The sequence below is a fragment of the Gordionus sp. m RMFG-2023 genome, chromosome 2, assembly GCF_954871325.1.
Source record: "Gordionus sp. m RMFG-2023 chromosome 2, tfGorSpeb1-WG-v2, whole genome shotgun sequence".
NCBI lineage: Eukaryota > Metazoa > Nematomorpha > Gordioida > Chordodea > Parachordodidae > Gordionus > Gordionus sp. m RMFG-2023.
Genome location: NC_088776.1, coordinates 58,209,704 through 58,232,173, shown reverse-complemented (window position 1 = coordinate 58,232,173; position 22,470 = coordinate 58,209,704). Strand labels below are relative to the sequence as shown.

General features: G+C 24.8%; 1 long non-coding RNA gene across 4 annotated transcripts in view; it reads right to left on the bottom strand.

The window, feature by feature from the left end:
- LOC135924301 (uncharacterized) overlaps positions 1-12,176 on the bottom strand; it is a 41,135-nt gene extending 28,959 nt beyond the window's left edge. For 2 of the 4 annotated variants that reach the window (XR_010571324.1, XR_010571326.1), the window contains exons 1-3: positions 12,005-12,176; positions 11,919-11,963; positions 11,758-11,872 (exon numbers count right to left, since the gene is read on the bottom strand). This is a non-coding gene — a long non-coding RNA (uncharacterized LOC135924301). The other 2 variants (XR_010571327.1, XR_010571325.1) reach the window with 2 other exon arrangements.
- Positions 12,177-22,470: the final 10,294 nt, after the last annotated feature.

The window sequence follows — 22,470 nt, the reverse complement described above, 5'->3', positions numbered from 1 at the left end:
GGTCAAAATTTTATATTAACATTTTTTTATACATCAATTTGTATTAGTTATTTTTTTTAATTTGTTTAAAAAAAAGATATATAAAAGAGGATAAAAAAAATGTAATTTAGTTTTGAAAATAAAAATGCAATTTATCATATAGTAAAATTTAAATTATGATTTAAAAATAAAATGATAATAATAAATGTGGATATTAATACAAATTTAACATTTTTATATTAATTTCCACTTTTAATCGTTATTTTAAAGATTTTTCAACTTTTAATAATTATTCTGTCAAATTCTTGTTTATAGTAATATATTGTTTACAATTTTGGAGGAGATGGAGTGTGAGTATCCCATAAATATTAGCACTTAATTGAAAACAATATATTTATACCAATCGTGGTTTTAAAACTGTTTTTTCGGAGAAAGCATAACACTTAATCAAACTCGTTAGTAATGTTGTTAAATCGCTGACTTTTTAAAAAAATGTCTAGCCAAATATTTTAGCCAAAAAAATTTTATGCAAGCCTCTAGATTTTTTTAAGAGATGCTCTAAGCCTTTGTGCCATCCATTAGCAAACCTACTTACTATCTGATCTAATTTGTACAAGGATATATCTATTACAATATAATTAAACATTTTATTTTATTTAAACCTCTTGGATGGGCCATAATATTAACTAATATACATAGGAATAGAATGAATATCATTTTCTTGAAAATTCTAGATTAAAAAATAATTTAAAAAAAAATTTTCCAATTCAGTTTCGAAAGGTAATATTATAATTTTTTTAAAACGAATCTGTTGATTAGATAATTTTTTTGAATATAAAAAATTATATATTTTTACTATTGTAATTTAATGACCTTTAAACTTTATTTTCCTAATGAAATTTTCGTAAATTTTACTTTTTAAGGACGAAGTTCAAAATTTAACCTTTTAAATAAGGAAAATAATTATTTACACAAAAAAAATTCTTGACCTTAATGATAAAAGATATTGTGCGCAGAAAATATTAAATAAATATTTTTCATGTTTTGATTAGATTTGAAACTAACCTTGTATAATGAGTAAATCTATTAATATGAAAATTATAATTTCAAAATTAAAAAAAAGAAAAGCTTGATTTTAATAGAAATTGTTAAGATTATTTAAAGAAGGTTTTCTTTCCTCCCTATTTGAAACTAAATCTCCAATATTGGTTAATTTAACAACTAATTTTCGAAAAAGATATCGCTTTATTTTTATTCCCTAAATATTAAATGATTTTTTCTCTAATATAAACGTTGTACAAATAAATGTTATTGGAATTGTTTTGCTTCAAGTTAGTAATCTTTAAGTATTATAAATAATCGCAAAACAATTTCACCCTACGATATTTTGGCAGAGAATAAAGTTATCCCATTTAATTCAAAGTATTAAAAAAAATAAGTTTAAAATCCTTAATGTAGGCCTAGCAAGGAGGGTTTATATGTCGCATTGGTTAATTATAAATAATATAGGAAATAGGTTTATAGTTTAATTCAAAAAACATAATATAGGATGTAATTTATAAATGTATTCCCAATTAATTGGGAGTGTTATACTTATAAAAATTATTTATTTATACTATAATTATGATATATTCTATTGAACGATTCGGAAACGAGTTCTTTTAAACTAGAGACAAAGTAGTTGTCAAAATGTAAAATATTTATTTTTCAAACTAGACATTTTTTTAGATGTTTATATTGTTTTTGATTAAAATATTAATCCGACAATATAATAATTGTCACAATAGAGTGTTTATTGAGAAAAGCTGGAACTTAAAAAAATAAAAATAAAAAATATATTTACTAAAATCTGATTATTAATCTTTGTTAAAATAACTATAATCAAACAAAGGACAAACATAATCAAAATTGAAAAAAATAAAATTAATATAAGAAAAATAAGTAAAAAATTATAAAGTAAAAATTAAAATTTAAGTTAACAAAAAAATAATCATTTCGCATCATAATTTCTCCATTATATATCCTTTTTCTAATATGCAAAAATTACAAGTTTATTGAACATTCATAAAAAAAATAAAAAATTACCAGTATTCATAAACACAATTAAAAATTACCAGTCTATAAAAACATAATTTTATTTTTTACATATTCAAATTAATATATAACTCGTCGATTTATAATAAAAATTCATAAATTATAAAATATATGTATATGAATTCAACAAATAATATTGGTTGTTATTAATATTAATCCATATAATAATGATCAATCAACTTTTTCTATTAAAATTTCAAGGAATATTAAAACCTTATTTATTTTATAATTACACCAAATAAAATGGTCATATATTCATGAAGTTATGAATTCACTATTCAAGTCTCATTTATGTATCAAAATCCTTATGTAAAGGACAAATACAGGGGCGTCACTAGATATAACAATCTCAGGAGGCTCAACTAAAAAAACATACAAAATAACTAGCATATAAATAATTAAAACAATACAATACATTGCTATAATTAATATTTTAATACAACATCTATTTATTAAAAATAAAATATTTTCGATTGCTGATATTAAACAATTTTTGTCTAAAGAATACAAGTGATTAAAAAAGGTTAATTATTTAATACATATGCCTCAATTGATAATGATTTTTAAAAACCACATAATATAATATAATTCTTATCTTACATTGACAAAAGGTCTTGAAACTAATATTACTCTCTTTTATCATTTTAAACAATGTTTTATAGAATGAACTTATGAGGAAAAATTTATAGGCCTAACCAAATCAACAATTCTTGAAGAAGAGAATATAAACCCCATCAATTCAAATCATAAAATTATATGATGGTTAGAGATCCATCTTAGATGACATAATGGGAGCTAGATAAGATCGGCGACTACACAGTTGATAATTATTGCTTATCTAAAATATACGATACGATCATAGGCTCTCAGCAGCTGTAGTAATCTGCTTATATAGCCACACAAATAATAGATGCTGGTTAAAATGCAGTCATAGTCATGACACTCACGATGTAAACTAATATCAGAATTTATTATGTTAAATAAATTGTTCAAATAAAAACACTAAAAATCTTTATGCAAATATATTGAAGCCTTAAGTTATTAACACGGAAAGAATGCTATATTAGAAATGAAACATTTTGTAACTATTAAATAAGAACTAGATTGATATGATAAAAGTAATCAAGATTTTATATATTATTGTCGCACCACCTCTAGTTAGTATATTATATCTATAAATAATAGTAGTTTGTAATAATATCAAAAATATATTCGTATTAAAATTTTAATTCAAAAGCATGTAAAAAGAGAAGGATATTACATCCATTGTGGGATGAATAATAAGATGTTTTATTTATAATAATATTTTAAAATAAATAGATGGCGCTTAAGAATTAATGCAAATTGTTATTTATATTCATTATCAAAAGCATTTATTAGTAAAATTTATTAAAATATTAACTGTAATATAATATATAAATGTCAAATACGTGTGTAAAAGTGGCATTTTACCTAATATTCTATAACCAATTATATATACTAAAGGATTATAAACTAGATGTCTACTTACTTTTATAAAGAAATCTCATATACTTATTTGGACCTTGAAAATATTTTTAGTAAGAGGCATGGTAATTAAATTTAAAAATAAATAATATAGTTGATTAGTGATTTTGAATTCGGAATTACATGATTAAATTTGTTAATTTTAGATTAATAAACGATTATATTTATTTAATTAGGGTTATATAATAATTTAAATAAAAAAAGTCAATAAAGTTTCAACTGTTAATGCTCAATTAATATTTAGTGAGTGATATGATATTCTATTGTTAACACAGAATTTGATTGCAAGCTGACAATGAAAATAAAATTTATATGTATTAATCTAATCTAATAAATAAATGGTATTCATATAATAAAAATTTAGATAGACTTAATTTTAAAATTTTATAATTTAATTTATATATTACGTAATAAATTATAAAAGAAAGTTCAGAGGAAAATCAAAAAAATTTAGTTTTAGTCAAGGGGATATTAAGGATCCTTTAAAAAAAAAAATTTTGCTTCAGGCGTCTATTCAAATTTTTCACCCCTCTCTAGTGACGCCACTGGACAAGAAATGATATTTTTTATATATTGGGTTCGATCGTTTGCTTCTAGTAAACTTTTATTGGTTATAAAAAATAATCCTTTACTGGAAGCCGTTGGGGCTGAGAAAATTTTTACTGGTTGTTTTGAAATAATAGGATAACAAAATTTGAAATAAAAAAATGTAAAATTTAGCTATAAAATACAAATATTAGACATTTGAAAAATTTTAATAGTTTATCCATTTTTTTTCTCCCAAAAATTATTTTTCATGCTCAACCATGACAGGTTATTTTTAGGAAAAGCACGTTATGTCTAATCCATTCAAAGCTTAAAATTTATTAACACTCGTGACTCGATAGTATGGGGACAACAATACAGTGTTTGTATTCATCAATAGAAAAATATAGATAGTTTGGTTAGTTGCTAATTAATTTAATTACAATTATAATTAGTTTAAAATATTTTGATTAAATGTGCAAATGCGCATTATAGGTTTTCCAGGCCCTCCTGCTTACATAATTATTTTGCTAAGTAATTTTGAATTTTCTATAAAAAGATTAAATTTTGAGTGATACTTTTGACAAATATGAAATCTTTTGATATAAAGAACCGAAATTTCTATAATAATTTTGACAATGATTTCTTTCTTTCTTTCTTTCTTTCTTTCTTTCTTTCTTTCTTTATTTATTTATTTATTTATTTATTTATTTATTTATTTATTTATTTATTTGTTTATTTATTTATTTATTTATTTATTTATTTATTTATTTATTTATTTATTTATTTATTTATTTATTTATATTTTTACTGGACACATTTACTGCCACCATACAAACATTTTAGAAAATCAAAGGGGATCGAGTTGAAAATATCAACTAATTATTTAATATTCGATTCGTATTTTACGAATATGAATAAATCAATTATTGATTCGAAAATTCGAATTGAATTCAAAAAAAAAATTATATTATTTGTCGAATAATTTTGTATCTTTTATTTGATTAAATTATTCAAATTCCAAAATATTGGTAAATAATCTTATATAATTAAGAAATATTTAAATTTATTCTTATTTAATAAGATTTTTTAGTTGTATAACGAATAAAAATTTTATTATATTTCCTTGCTATAATTATCATCACGTCAACTGTCCGAAAATTGTTATATGGAAGAACAAAGTATTTTTTTTATATGCAATTCACAAAACATGTACAATTTTTAAAATATATTCAACAGCTTTTATTTTCAGGTCTCAACCTCTTTATAAAGTAATTTTAGTATCCAGATTATTTTGGAGTTTAATGATCATATATTCATATTCATTATTTTATATCCTAACATTAAATCCTATATTGAAGAAAAACTGCTAAGTGAAATTTAAAGGCTAATTTTATTTGTTAATATAGGATGAATGTGCTATATTGAAAAGAATAAAACTTAAAAACTTTTTATGATTTTACCATTGCTATATCAATATCTTAACATTAATCTAGTGCTCCCAATTTATATTTCATTATTTGAGCGCTTAAGTCTCTTTGTTGATACATCAACGCAATTAATGCTCGTAAATAAAATAGAATCTTATTTAATTTAACAATTTTGGAAACTATTTTATCTGAGATGTTAGATTTCAAGCTTAGATTTAAATTTTTTGAGTCGTATTTTTTTGTAGGTTTAGTTAGGAATCGTTTTTAGTTGATTAATAAGGAATACGACAAAAAAAAAATTTTTTTTAAGTTATACAATTTTATTTTGACAATCTTTCTTTGTATATATTTAGTTTGAATTTCACTAATGTCAAATTGGCTTAGTTTAATTGATATTTTAGTTGAAAAGGCTAATTATTTTTATAAGAAATATCTAAACATTTCTGAATTTTTTTAAAATACTGTGCAATTTTATAATAGAAATATATTATTCATAATATCTATTAATTTTCATTATTAAAATTTTTATTTTTTACTTTCATTTATTAGTTAAAAATTTTGTGTGAGAAATATATTATGTATTTTGAATATAGGTATATTTAACTATCATCATCATTTTTTTCTTGGATAATCTTCACCTCCAATATGCAGGGCACAGAGTTTCATCATTAATATTATAAAATCTATATATTTAATATTTTTTTTTCTCTTTTCATAACTATATTTAAGAACTGAATATAATATCAAATAAATTAATATTAAAATTAACATATCAAATATAGGATAAAATAAAATAAAATATTATATAAAACCGGTGGTGGGACTTCAAGATGGCTTAAGACCAGATGGCTTAACTTCCGTGCCTTAGTCTTTAGGGATATCCTTAATTTGGGACTTCACATGCGTATCTTCTTTCCCAAAAAATTTAAATTCTAATCCGGTTGATATAGCCGAGAAAAAAAACAATGAAATATTCCAAATTCACAAATTCTATTTTTACACCGTCGTTATATCTTCCCTTAGACACATGCCAAGCGAAACCTTAAAATTCTTGAAAAATATTGGCGATATGGTAAGAGCCCTTACATCAGAACCAAAAGAATATTATTTTTTAAGACAAAACCTACAAATCATTATTTTGAAATATAATTATACATGTTTTTTGGAAACCTACGTTTTTATATAATATTTTTTTTTATTTTATCCTATGTTTGATATATTTAATATTATTATTTATATGTATTATATACAGCTAATTGTAGTTTATCAAATAATTAATCTCTTCCTCTTACACAATATTTCTTTAAATGATCGTACGACAGGTCATTTATAACGTCTAGATGTTTCCACAATACCATCGGAAATTACCTCGAGTAGCCAGTTTTCTTATCTCTAAAATGTTAACAAGAATTTAGATCTATTTTATTTTTTACAATTACTATATTGTTTAACATATTTTTAAAATTAATTTTACTATTATATACTAAAATTTTTTACAAAAACTTAAATTATTTCGGACGAGCTCTTTATTTTGGCTTTTCAAAATTAATTTAAAGAAGTTAAATATCAATTATATCAAATTAATCATAACTGTACAGGTTTTAAACAAATTTATGAAAAATTAAACCATACTTGCGCACTTTCTTAAATCTTGTAATAGTTTTGCCAGAATTGTATTTATGTATAAAGTATACCTATATCCTATGAGTTTCAAAGATATTCGCTATAATTTTTTTGTTATATTTTATTTTATAGGGAACAACCTCACGAATACTATACTACCTAACAGCCTGGCAAAAAATTGATCTTAAAATGAGTTTTACCACCGTCAAAATATTTGAATAGATGCCTATAAAATATTAAGAATCTAATCCATGGTTCCACGTGAATTCAGCGCAGCGACAATTCAGTACGGCATCAATTCGTCACGGAGACAATTCGGCGCGTATCTATCACAGTTGCAATTTATTATAATACTTATTATAAAAATATAAGGATGATTAAATAGAAATTTTGAATGCTGGTATTATTAATTATTTCTTCATATTTATTCTTACAAAAATCTCAATTTTTTTTACTAAATGTGTAATATCAAAAAAAAATTACTAATATTTATATCTATTTCTTTAATTGACCAATTTATCCACATTATAAGGTATGTTGATTAGTAGCCAATATTATTTAAGCCTGGAGATTTTGCGCATATAAGGAAAAAAGAAAATAAAGATTTGACCTCTATCTCTAATCTTATATATTATTTTGGCTAAAATCTTAATCAACCGTTTTTAAAAATAGACCCAAAATACCCCCCTGATAATCACTATAATGTTAAATCTTAATCCCCTTTTCACGCCTTATTAATTTTAGACAATAAAAAAAAAAATTATAAAAGTTTAAAAAAATAATATAACCCCCTGATAAGTAATATGCCCAAAATCTCAACTTACATAACATTGGCTACTAATCAACATACCTTATGTGATAAATTGGTCAACCAAAGAAATAGGTATAAATATTGGTTGTAAATTTTTTTTATATTACACATTTAGTAAATAAAATTGAGATTTTTGTAATATAAATATGAGGAATAATTGATAGGACAAACATTCAAAATGATTTTTATTTAATCATCCTTATTTTTTTATACTAAGTAATATATAATAAATTGCAACTGTAATAGATACGCGCTGAATTGTCGCCGCGCCTAATTAACGCCGCACTGAAATGTAGCCGCGCCAAATATGCGCCGAATTTTCCGCGCCGAATTGACGTGATACCCTAATCCATACTTTCTTAAAAATGAGTTTTACCACCGTCAAAATATTTGAACTATATAATATTAAGAACCTAATCCATAGTCTGTCGACCCTTTCTATTTATTTTATAACATATTCATATATTTATTAATTTTGGGTAAGGTTTATTTCATATATAGTCGCTCTTTTTTAAAACAAATCTCTATATTCTTTCAAATGCTTGCGAAACATGATCTTTAACGTAATATATATTATATTCTTTTAAACGATTCATTATTTAATTTGAATAAAAATAATATAAAAGTTTAATAATTAAAACAAGTGTCTAAATCATATAGAAAATTGTCATGTCAGGTATTACTTAATATTGTTAAATTGATAGTCTTTCATAATTTATTAGAGTAAAAATAATTATAAATGTATAGGTATAATTGACCTATATCAGTAAAATATAAAATATCTAATTATTTTGTTTATTATTGTAGCATTTATTTAAATGCAGAAGCTGAGAATAGAAGATATATTGTATATTCCACCTGTATAATGATATTGATAATAATTTTCATTTGGTAGACTCCATGAGAAGTAGTATACTATATGATTTTGATATGTAGCTGAACTGTTGTAGTTCTGATGTATTACTATCATCGTTACATTCAGTTTGTTAATTCTTATTCTTACCTATATATATATAAATATAAACAAAAATATATTGAGTTCCACCTTTTCATCTTCCTTCCTCATTTCCTTCCTTCCTTCCTTTTTTCTTTTGGTCTTACATCTTGTTCTTAAAAATTTAACTCACGTTTGCTCTTACGAATTCCAAGCATACATATGATATGCTACTATTTAACGGTAACATACATACTTTGAAATTAGCGCCAACACGCTATTCAAGCCAATTTCGATCTAACAAAAGTTACTAAAATGTAATATACAAGTAATTACTACTAACATAAGCTTGAATTTTGAATGTTAGATTGAGTTGTTTCAACTTTATTAGGTTCAATAATTCAAGCTTCTCAAATAAAATCAACGTTTTATTGGTGATATTATTTGTTGAATATGTATCTAACTCCCTATCACTCCCTTCGATATAGGACATTACTGAATTGTTATTTCTAACAAGATATATTTCGTTGAACCTTTAATAAAATATACATTTAAATATAATGAAAATTGAAATTTCATATATTATAATCGCAAATATTTAAAATTTATAAGAAAACAAATATAATGAAAGGGAAGAAAAGGAAAGGAAAGGAAAGGAAAGGAAAGGAAAGGAAAGGAAAGGAAAGGAAAGGAAAGGAAAGGAAAGGAAAGGAAAGGAAAGGAAAGGAAAGGAAAGGAAAGGAAAGGAAAGGAAAGGAAAGGAAAGGAAAGGAAAGGAAAGGAAAGGAAAGGAGAAAGGAAAGGAAAGGAAAGGAAAGGAAAGGAAAGGAAAGGAAAGGAAAGGAAAGGAAAGGAAAGGAAAGGAAAGGAAAGGAAAGGAAAGGAAAGGAAAGGAAAGGAAAGGAAAGGAAAGGAAAGGAAAGGAAAGGAAAGGAAAGGAAAGGAAAGGAAAGGAAAGGAAAGGAAAAGGAAAGGAAAGGAAAGGAAAGGAAAGGAAAGGAAAGGAAAGGAAAGGAAAGGAAAGGAAAGGAAAGGAAAGGAAAGGAAAGGAAAGGAAAGGAAAGGAAAGGAAAGGAAAGGAAAGGAAAGGAAAGGAAAGGAAAGGAAAGGAAAGGAAAGGAAAGGAAAGGAAAGGAAAGGAAAGGAAAGGAAAGGAAAGGAAAGGAAAGGAAAGGAAAGGAAAGGAAAGGAAAGGAAAGGAAAGGAAAGGAAAGGAAAGGAAAGGAAAGGAAAGGAAAGGAAAGGAAAGGAAAGGAAAGGAAAGGAAAGGAAAGGAAAGGAAAGGAAAGGAAATTTGTGATTTCCCCTTGCCTTCCCTTTAAAAACTAAACTTAACCCTATATTATAAAATCTGTGAAATATACTCAACTTTAAAATTTTCTACTCCTGTTATTTATCTTTTTTGCTCAGATAATTAAAGATAAAATCTCCTTTCTTGGGTGACCCATAAGAGGATCTACAGGCATAAAAACATTGTTAAAACAAAATCTTGTTTATCTAATTTCAAATGAATAGATCAAATATTTGTCTTCCAATCGAGCGTTTTAAACATATTTTAGCCTTACAACTGTCAAAGATGTTGACTAGTTGATTCTAAAGCTAAGTATTTACTTTATTGGCAGGTCTACAGATACAAATATATAAAGTCCATAAATAATTAGCTGTTTGATGGACATACTTAATTCCCTTGGATATGGGGTAATCTATGTAATAGGACATCAATGCAGAGACATTTTTGCCCCTCTATTAATAAATAATAGGAATCGCTAAAATAAGATTTCATAAATATTGGCACTTAATTGAAAACAATATATTTATACCTATCGTGGTTTCAACAAACTGTTCCTTCGAAGATAGCATAATCCTTAATCAAACTCGTCAACAATGCTGTGAAATGGTTCAATTTTTAAAAATGTATAACATATTTTGCTCAAAAATATTATGTGAACCTCTAGATTTCGTTAATGTCCTAACCGTTTTGTTATCCAGGAGCAAAATCTCCAGACTTATGCAGCATCTACATGACTGGATTTTCACCGGAAGCAAACCCCCCTTAAAAACCTATGCCTACCTCTCTAAAAGTAATTTGCTGCCTTCGGGCGCCGATGTTTCCCCTTTATTAATTACACCTTTTTATATTATAATAATATTTCAGAAATTTTAAAAATAATAACTTAAATTATTTTCTCTCTATTACCAACTCTCAAAATTTTGTGAATATAAAGGAGTTATTTTTTAAATAATGAATTCAATTAAAAACTCCTTTAAATTACATTTAAAAAGATAGCAGAAAGTTTTATTTGAAAAATTATGATTGTTTGCAATATATAGATTTGGTGAATGATTAGCAATAACATTGTATTATAATAGGTTCATAATAAAAGTATTAATTTTTACCGGAATATATTTTATCCTATTTCATCTCAAAATTTAATAGATACCCCCCCCCAAATAATTATCCCACCCCCATTAAAGGCGCGTACCTCCTATCCCCTCCCTGCAGTTCACAGCACTACTCGTCAGCCAAAGGAGCTATTAAATCACTAATTTCAAGGTTCTTATTGATCAAAGAAAAAATTAGTTTTGTGTAGTCTAATGCTATAATTTTAAATTATAAAAAAATTCTTAACCATCACCGGAGAAGAATGACTAATTATTAATTTTTCTTTAAAAAAATATATTTCAGCGATCGTGATTAGAAAATGCTTACCTTGAAATGCTCTTCAATTATTGAGATGAATATGTGAAATCAAAAATATTACATGTCACATTAAAAATTAATATCATGAGCTATAACCATTCACCCCGATCTTAAAATAAAAATGAATTCAAAAAAAATATATCGAATATTTGACATTTTACAAACGAGTTATCGATAAGCTATTTTGAACACCGGATATAATATACAATGATATGCTTTATTAAATTATTGATTGATTGATCGTCATATATATCACGTTGTTTGTGTCCCTAAAATGGCAGTTATTTAATAAAATATCAAAACTATACTAGAAACTTTAGAATTTGTATTATATAGCCATACCATGATATGGGACGAGTCCTAAATTAAACTATTACACCTAATATTTATAAATCACCCACTTCGGTTTTCTAGTTATATAGATTAGCACAAAATTGAAGTGAAGAATGTAATAATCGGACAAATAATATTCCTATAAATGATATATTTGATTTCCGATCTATAAAAATAATGTTTTATTTTCCTACCTACCAGATCGCGAAATATAAATATATCCAACTTACTACCCGGTCTAATTTGTACAGGATATATCTATTACAAATATAATTAAACATTATATTTTCTTTAAACCTCTTGGATGGGCTTTAATATTAACTAATATGCATAGGAATAGAATGAATATCATTTTCTTGAAAATTTTAGAGTAATAAATTTTTTTAAAAAATAAACTTTTCCCAATTCAGCTTTAAAAGTAATATTATAATTTATTTTCTTTAAATTATAACGCTCTGGATTAACTATTCCATCATAGTTATTTTTTAAAGATTTTTAAGTAAAGATGTACCATAGAAAAGAGCCATTTGTTATGATGGTTATTTTTGAACTCTTTTAAATGAAATAGATAAAAATATATATTGTAGACATGTTAAATCAAAATTTCAGTGAAGATGTACCATAGATAAGTGACAATTGTCATAATCGCCATTTTTGAACTTTTTTGAGTTTTTTTAAAGCAAATTGCTAAAAATATATATTCTGAACATGTTAAATTAAAAATTCAGTGAGGATGTATCATAGATAGGTGACAATTGTCATAATCGTTATTTTTGAACCTTTTCCAATTTTTTTAAAGGAAATAGCTAAAAATATATATTCTAAACATGTTAAATTTAAAATTCAGTGAGGATGTATCATAGATAGGTGACAATTGTCATAATCGCTATTTTTGAACTTTTTCAAATTTTTTTAAAGGAAATAGCTAAAAATATATATTCTATAAATATTAATTAAATTCTTTATCATAGTGTTGAAACAAATCGTGTTCAAAATGAACGCGTTCGTGAACATAAGTTCAACTGTTATTTAAAACAGAGGTGTATGAACGGCGTTCCATTTTTTTTTGACTGAACTTTGAACGTGAACGCTAAAAGTTACCTTTTCATTTGATTGAACGCAGTGATCAATTATTACAGATACGTTCAATTTTATAAACACTATTTTGATTTTTAATTTATTTGAAAAATTAATATTATATTCCGAACATTTTAAATTAAAAATTCAGTGAGGATGTATCATAGATAGGTGACAATTGTCATAATCGTTATTTTTGAACTTTTTTCAATTTTTTTAAAGGAAATAGCTAAAAATATATATTCTAAACATGTTAAATTTAAAATTCAGTGAGGATGTATCATAGATAGGTGACAATTGTCATAATCGTTATTTTTGAACTTTTTCAATTTTTTTAAAGGAAATAGCTAAAAATATATATTCTAAACATGTTAAATTTAAAATTCAGTGAGGATGTATCATAGATAGGTGACAATTGTCATAATCGCTATTTTTGAACTTTTTTAATTTTTTTAAAGCAAATAGCTAAAAAATATATCCTAAACATGTTAAATTAAAATTTCAGTGAGGATGTATCATAAATAAGGGACAAAAAATCGTTATTATATATACGAGTAGTTAGGTACATAATAATTTTTAAGTGATAAAATGAGATGCTAATATATTTCTTGTAATTTTAATTTATAATAAAATTCTTAAATATGTTATTGTCATAGACTGGGTTAGAAAATAAACTATCACATAAACTCCTATGTTTTATTCATATTATATTTTTAAGTTTGAGGATTTAAAATATTACATCCTCTGAATTTTAAATTTAACATGTTTAGAATATATATTCTTAGCTATTTTCCTTTAACGAAGAATTTGAAAAAGTTCAAAATATAGCGATTATGACAATTGCTCACTTATATATGATATATCCTCACTGGATATTAAATATTAACATGTTTAGAATATATATTTTTAGCTACTTCTTAAAAGAATTGATAAAAGTTCAAGTATAACGATTATGACAATTGTCACCTATCTATGATACATCCTCACTGAGATTTTTAATTTAGCATGTTCAGATATATATATATTTAGCAATTTGCTATCAAAGACTCTAAAAAGTTCAAAAATGTCGATTATGACAATTGTCACTTATCTATGGTACATCTTCACTGAAATTTTGATTTAACATGTCTACAATATATTTTTTTATCTATTTTATTTAAAAAAGTTCAAAAATAACCATCATAACAATGGCTCTTTTCTATGGTACATCTTTATTTAATGTCAATTCCGAGATATCCCTCTATTTGACGAGGAAGAAGAGGGCAGATTGGAGGATGATAACATAGCTCAATTTTTTGAAACAATGGATAAAACATTAAATGTTTTTAATAAATTCCCCCTTTTAAGAGAATTGTTTATCAAGTATAACACCACAATCCCTTCATCCGCCCCTGTTGAGCGAGTTTTTAGTATAGCTAACGCTGTATTAACTGACAAGCGTTTTTCGGCTTGGACTTGGGTCGGAGTCGAAAAAACGACCCATATTTTGGGTCGAAGTCGTTTTTTCGGCTTGAACTCGGGTCGAAGTCGTAAAAAACGACCAAAACTTTGAGTTGGAGTCGAAAAAAACGACCCAAAATTTGGGTGAGCTCATTTCGAGCCGACTCGGCTAAGCCGATTAACAACACTAAATAGAATGAATATCATTTTCTTGAAAATTTTAGATTAATAAATTTTTAAAAAAAAATAAACTTTTTTTTCAATTCAGCTTTAAAAGTAATATTATAATTTTTTTTTTAAATATTAACGAGTCTTATCATATTTAAGGAAAATGATTATTTACACAAAAAAATTCTTGACCTTAATGATAAAAGATATTGTGCGCAGAAAATATTAAAAATTAATTATCGTGTTTTGATTAGATTTGAAACGTTAACCTTGTATTTCCAGGTATATTTTTTTTGTCGATTTGTAACTTAACCTTGAATATTGGTCAATGATTATATAAAATTATAATAAACAAAGAATGTGTTGAAAAGATATCATATTATTTATATATGCCTAAATAGCAACTAATTTTTTCTCCAATGTAAAGGTAAACGTTATACAAATAAATGTTGTTGGATTTGTTTTGTGTGATCTTAGCTATGTTTATTGATTATAAATATAAATAAGCGCAATACAATTTTCCTGCGACATTTTGGCATATGTCTCAATATATTCAATAAAAAAAATAAGCCTAAAATCCTGAATGTAGGCCTAGCAAGGAAGGTTAGTATGTCGCATTGGTAAATTAATTATAAATAATATAGATATAGGAGAGACAGATTTATAGTTTAATTCGAAAAACATAATATAAGATGTAATTTATAAATATAATCTAATCAAACAATATATTAATAATATATTGTTTTTTATAAATATTAATCTATGTGATATTGATCTTAATCTTCTCGATGCTTTCTATATACTAATCGAATGTCATATATAATTGGATCTTCAATAAGTTTAGCCCTGACTATTTCTGATAGTAAATCAATTATACGAGCATTTCCTCATTTTTTAGAAAAATGGCATATCTGGTAACGTTTTACTTCTTTTTATAATTTTCCCATAGAAATGAATGCTTCTAACCCCCCTAACAATTACTACATAATTATTTTATACTAGGCTAATTGATTAGACTTTCAATAATAATAATATGGGTAAATATAAAATAATTAGATAGGATAGTTTTGATTTGATGAAATGTTGTATTATTTTTTTTTATCATTATTTTATTGTGAGCGTCTTTTTTAAATCTGAAAAAAAAAATCTGATTTTACCTTAAAATTTCTTCCATATATACAAAATACTTACCCTGGAAATTTCGAATAATTTCACGATAAATTCTGAATAAATTTTATATTCGCTCTTTCCATATAATATATCAAAATTTATCTCAAATCTATAGAGCAGTTATTATAATTCTACCCCATATTGAAATACATTTTAGGCAAAATTTTGAAAAACCCTTACTCAATAAACAATAGCGATGTTGAGATGCAAAGTACTTCAGTCGCCTAAACATTAGCTTATGGGTATGAAAAGGTCATGTGATAGGAAATACATGTATTCGAATGTAAACATAAGGATGATAATAAAACATAAATGGATCAAGTGTTGCCGGATTATTATCTAACAATTGTTTGAGCATGATCTTAATCTACAAAATCGTATTTCTATGCAAAGTCTGATATTAATAAAAAAATTCATTATTCAAATTAGATTTCAATGAGTTAAAAAATAAAGATTGATGCGACGACACAAGATTGAGCAATTAATTATTTAATTAGTCAATCTTGAACGTTTAGAGCGTGTTACGATTACCAACCATAAATGTCCAGCAATATATGGAATTAATTATCAACAATGAATTATGTCTCTCTTTAAGTATTTCTTAAAGTAACGATAAGGGGTGGAATATATAGATTTTGGGCAACAATAATTTGTATTCTTTTGTAGAAGAATATTGGTTGGCCACTAATTGATTTAATTTATCACAAATTGATTAAAATGTACAGATGAGCACTGTAGGTCTTCCAGACCCAACTGCTATCATAATTATTTTGCTAAGTAATTTTGGATTTTTTAAAAAAAATTAAATTTTATGAAATCTTTTTGGTGCAATGAACCGAAATTTTATAATAATTTTGACAATGAAAATTGGTACTTTCTTTCTTTTTTCATTTATTTATTTATTATTTCTTTCTTTCTTTCTTTCTTTCTTTCTTTCTTTCTTTCTTTCTTTCTTTGTATTTTTACTGGGTACATTTACTGCCACCATACAAATTTTATAGAAAATCAAGTGTAATGAGTTGAAAATATCCTAAAACAAATTATTCAATATTCAATTCTAGTGTTGTTAAACGGCTCGTTTTGAGTAGACGGCTAACTCAATATTTCATCCAGAAAAATACTACGCAAGCCTGAACATTTTGCTCATAGAGGGAACAAAATAGTAGACAGATACTAACGAAATCTCGAGGTTTAGGCAATATTTTTCTGGCTAAAATATCAAGTTAGCCGTTTTTAAAAATTAGCTCAAAACGAGCCATTTAACAACACTATTGATTCTTATTTAACGAATAAGAATAAAGCAATTATTTGATTATTACAAATTATTCGTCTAAAATAATATATAGTATTCATGAAAATAAATTGGTAAATAATCATATATTATTAAGAAATATGAAATATTTGAATTTATTATTATTTAATAAAATTTCTTAGTTGAATAACAAAGAAACATTTTATTTTTTATCCTTGCTAAAATTGTCGTGTCAAGTCAACTATCCGAAAATTGTTTTATGGATTAACAAAATATATATTTTTATATGCGATTTACTATATATACAACTATAAAAAAAAATTTTAACGTTAATTAATATAGACAGCTTTTGTTTTCAAATTTCAACCAAAGATGTAATTTTTTATGAAGTAATTTTAGGGTCAAGATTACTTAGAACTTTTAGGATAATATATTTATGTTTCAATAAGGCTACATATCCATTATTGAAGAAAAACATTATCGCTTCTCAGTCTCTTGGCTAGTGAAGTATTTATTTTTATTTAAAGGCTAATTTAATTCGTTAATATAGTATTAGAAAGAATACATATAAACATCATCTTATATGATTTTACTGTTGCTATATCAAAGAAAACCCATATACTATGTGATCCCATTTTAAATTTCATTAATTGGGCACTTAAGTCTCACTAATAAACACAATTAATGCTCAATATAATATAGGATCAAATTATAATTACAAATTTGGAAACTATTTTATCTGCGATGTTAGATTCCAAGCTTAAATTTGAATTTTTTTTTGAATATCTTATAATATCAACGTTACTAAAAATACATCTTTTTACAAACGAAGCCAGAGAATTTTTATATAAGCGCCATAAAAATTTAAATAGAAATTTTTCGAAATTATGGTTCCTTTTTGGGATTTAAATTTTAAAATTCTTTTTTATAGTATATAAATTTTTAATTTGATCTTATATTGAAATATAAAGTTATAATTTTTTTAATAAAAATGTTTAAAATCAATCAAACCATTAATACAATCAAATATGGGCCTAATTTCTAAATGGAATGTCTCGCCAATTTCTGAAGTGGAAGTAAATTTAAAGGAAGTGAGAATTCCATCAAATAAAAATCCAATACAATGCTAGAGACTTCCTAAAATCGTTGTTTTATCGAAGACATATTATCAATACAGGGGTCTTCAACCCCATGTGAGCAACTCCTATTTTTTGGAGTGCAAGAAATACGATTAAAAATGAATATAATCATCAAGACATCGTGTTTTAAAAAATTGGTTGTTGTCTCATTCGTCTTTCTCCATTATATGAACTAGTAGAAAGCCCGTCAAAAATGACAGGGAATGAGATTTTTATTCATTTTTTTACGATAGATGTCATGCCAGGTCCAAGCTCACAATATTAGGAAGCATATAATTATAAAAAATTTATCAAACCCAGCTCAACCCTTAATAATTTGTAAAAGATATTCCCATGTCAGGTGCAAGCCAATATTAATTTTGAGGTTCCAAGCCCATTCGTATCCAATATAATATTGAAAATTTTTTCCTACCTCGGAGATAGTTAAATTTTTAATTGATTTATCATCACATGAAGGGGAAATATCTGATATACAAATTAGTTTAAGATGTAAAAAACATGTGAATTCCATATTAAGAGAAACTGGAAGGCCTGGGCAAACGACTTATTAGAGAATCATGACAAATAAAATAAAATAACCGATTTGGTAATATGATCAATTAAAATTATATATAAAAAATAAATTGTTGTTTATTATATAGGGTTATTGTATCTTTTCGGATAAATTTAATGTATGTCTTGCATTTCCCAAATTATTTGTCTATATTTTTATGTTAAGTAAAAAAAAAATGCAATCTATTTAAATTTCAAAAATGTCATTAAACACTAATGAAACTTATCAAATTATTTATATATTTTTTAAGAAAATATTTTTTATTGACATATAAATTTAGGTTAATTTTTTTAAAAAATAATGAGGAATAATTATTATGTTGTGTATTTGATAAAGTTAAGAGCAAATCCTTGGCAACTGGGTGAAAATAAAATAAACATATAAATATGAAACATAAGGTAAAAAAACAAGATAAATCTCCAGAGGAGTTAATTTCAAGCGTAGTTCTTTATTATTTTGGCTACCAGTAACGCTAGAACGGCAAGGCCTTTGTTTATTCGTCATTATTTTCTTTGCTTATCTTTAATAGATTCATCATGTTTTGTAGCAATGTGAGGAATTAAGGTTGGGTTAGCCTAGACAAATAAAGAAATCATGCAAAAATATAAATAAACTATTGCTGAAATTAAAAAAACACATGAAAATAATGTAAACCAGTAGATGGGTCAATATTAGATGCATATATCTAGTAGTTGGAGAGCTATCATCAAAAAAAATTTTTGGGGGTCTTATCAAGCCTATTATGATATTCTAAAGGTTTATTTTGCATTTGTTCTTTATTAATGGCTGATATATCAATATTTGAACAATTATAAAGAGGAAATAAGATGGGGATAGTTTTCTAAAGTAAAAAAAAAAAAAATTTTCAAGTTAATTTTATAAGGTAAGAATAAAATAAAATACCATTCGGAGAGACCAATGGCAAACTTAAAAAAAAATAGGATCCTTGTGAATAAGTTTAGAATAATTTAAATAATATATAAATACCGTAATATGTATTTTTTTTGGAATAAATATAAAATCCTAAAACTAGAAAACCCCTTTTACTATTTTTTATTGAAAAAATAAAAATGAATATTGTTACAAAAGGTGGGAACCTTAAGAATAAATATATAATTTTAATTGAATAAAAATAAATATCGTAATATATAATGATTTTTTGGAATAGATATAAAATCATATATAAAATTATTTATAATAAAAATAATGTACTATGTATATTTATTTGTGCGTTATACAAAATAATCATCAGGGATAATAGAGAAATGGTGGTTCCGACAAATTGGTAAGCTTTTAAAAAAAGTAGGATGCTTAAAAATTGTTATATTAATTTAGTTAAATTTTAAAAATGTACTTTGTATAATTTTCAGTTAGACAAAATATATCAGAGATAAAAGGGCATTATGTGCGGCCCGACAAAATGGATAGCCTTAAAAATACGTGGGACGCTTAAAATAATATAAATTTATTTAAATTATAAAAAAATATTCGATTTTTTGGAATAGATATAAAATCATATATAAAATTATTTATATTAAAAATAATGTACTATGTATATTTTTTTGTGCGTTATACAAAATAATCAGCAGGGATAATAGAGCAATGGTGAATCCGGCAAAATGGTATACTTTAAAAAAAGTAGGATCCATAAAAATTGTTATATTAATTTAGTTAAATATTTTGAGAAATAATTTTTAAGCCCAGTCCAACCCATAATAATTTTGAAAAAAATTTCCCAAGCCTAGAAATATTAAATTATAATTAATGAATGAGAAATCATTGATTTCCCAATTAATCAATGAGTTAACTCCTAGTTATATATGCAAAAAAAACATGTGAATTGGTAATAAGGGAAACTGAGAAAGTCTGGGCAAACCACTTATTAGAGAATCATCTCGTATTATTGGAGATAACTCTATTTAGTAAATAATGTATTACTTTGACAATTGGTTTTAATATGGCCTCCTACAGTTGCATAGAAAACTTAAGTTATAGGATCATCTGTTAAATTGAATTTCTATTTAAAATATTAATAATTTGTAATATTTTGTAAATAGCTATATTTAATGTATATTAACATAAACTAACATTTAACATTTAAAATCCCAATCAATATTAATAATTTGTAATATTTTGTAAATAATGTATTACTTTTTGCAAGCTACCAAGATCTTAATAATATAAATAAATATTCTCAAGCCCACCTCACAAGTAAATTGAATTTTATATAAAATATTAATAATTTGTAATATCTAGTAAATAATGTATTACTTTGATTATTCGTTTTAATATGGCCTCTACATTTGAATAAAAGATTAAGTTATAGGATCATCTGTTTGTATAAAATAAATAAATAAAATCAACAAATAAAAAAAATAAAAATACGTACCGATGACATGACGTTACGGACGTAGTGAAGACATCGGAAAATTATAAGAGTTGTTAAACGCTACTTTTAAAAGTAGTGCGCTACCGCTATCGCTATTTGTCAAAAAAAAGGAGCTCGCTATTAGCTACTATTTTTTAAAAGTAGCTTTAGCTACTTTTTAAGCTACATTTTATAAAAAAATTTACAAACAAATTTTTTATTTTATGCTTATGATGTTATTGTATAGTAAATATATAAAAATCAACATTTATAAATATTAAAATATAGTTAGTGTTGATTATAAAAAATTTATGATAAAATTAATATTTATGGTAATTTGATGCATTTTAATAATGAAATCATTTCAATATTATCATCCCCAAGTCTAGAACGACGATCAGAAAGTATAAGTTTTGACTCACTATATAATCTCTTGACACTAGCACTTGAGGGTAAGGGCGTATTTAATCTTATATACATATTTTTAATATAAGATAGATTATCAATAATTTTATTTGCAAGTATATCATATGTCTGGCATCCTATTATCATTTTGTAGGGCTAATGCCACAGATCTTCTTTTTAAAGTCTTAGGGTCTAGCCAATGGCCTGTGATTCCCAAATAGGCTCAAAAATTTAATCAGATCAATTTGTAAATATAAATAAGTTTTTACCTTCTGTTATGTGTTCATACTCCCGTGGTACATATATATGATATCTCTGATAACTCTACTATTAGAGCATCTTTCATTATTTTAAAGTTATCTGCTATTTTATTCATTAGTGCCTGGCGGCATAACTTTGTTGAACCAGGGGATAGAGTTTTAATTATCATGGTAAATGATGGATTATCAACTAAGGACATTGGCTGAACTGTATAAATTATAAAATCAACAATAACTTTATCAGCCAATTTCTGAGAAATTTTGTAATTTGCATTATTAATTAATTTAGTTTGAATTGAATTAGTCTTTTTGGATGTAGAATGGCCTATACCAAAATTATTTAGATCTTTCTCGATTTCCTTAAAACTCATGAACAGTCTTATAAAATAAATAATATTAGAATGTAAAAATGACAATTTACCTTTAGGTGTTTCTTAAGGTTATAGCTACTGGATTGTTTTGAGGAAATATTTTTTTTTACATTTTAAACAAATAAATTTGAAACCAGTTTTGGTTATATATTTATTTTAAAAAAATTTCAAATCTAGGGAATGGGAAATTTGTAGTATAGCTATTAAGAACATTTCCATAGTTTCTTCCATTTCATTAATATTATTGTCTGAATCACTTTCAACGATTTGGATATCCATAGGCGATGACATTTTCAATTATTAACACGTGATTTAGGTTTATAATACAAAT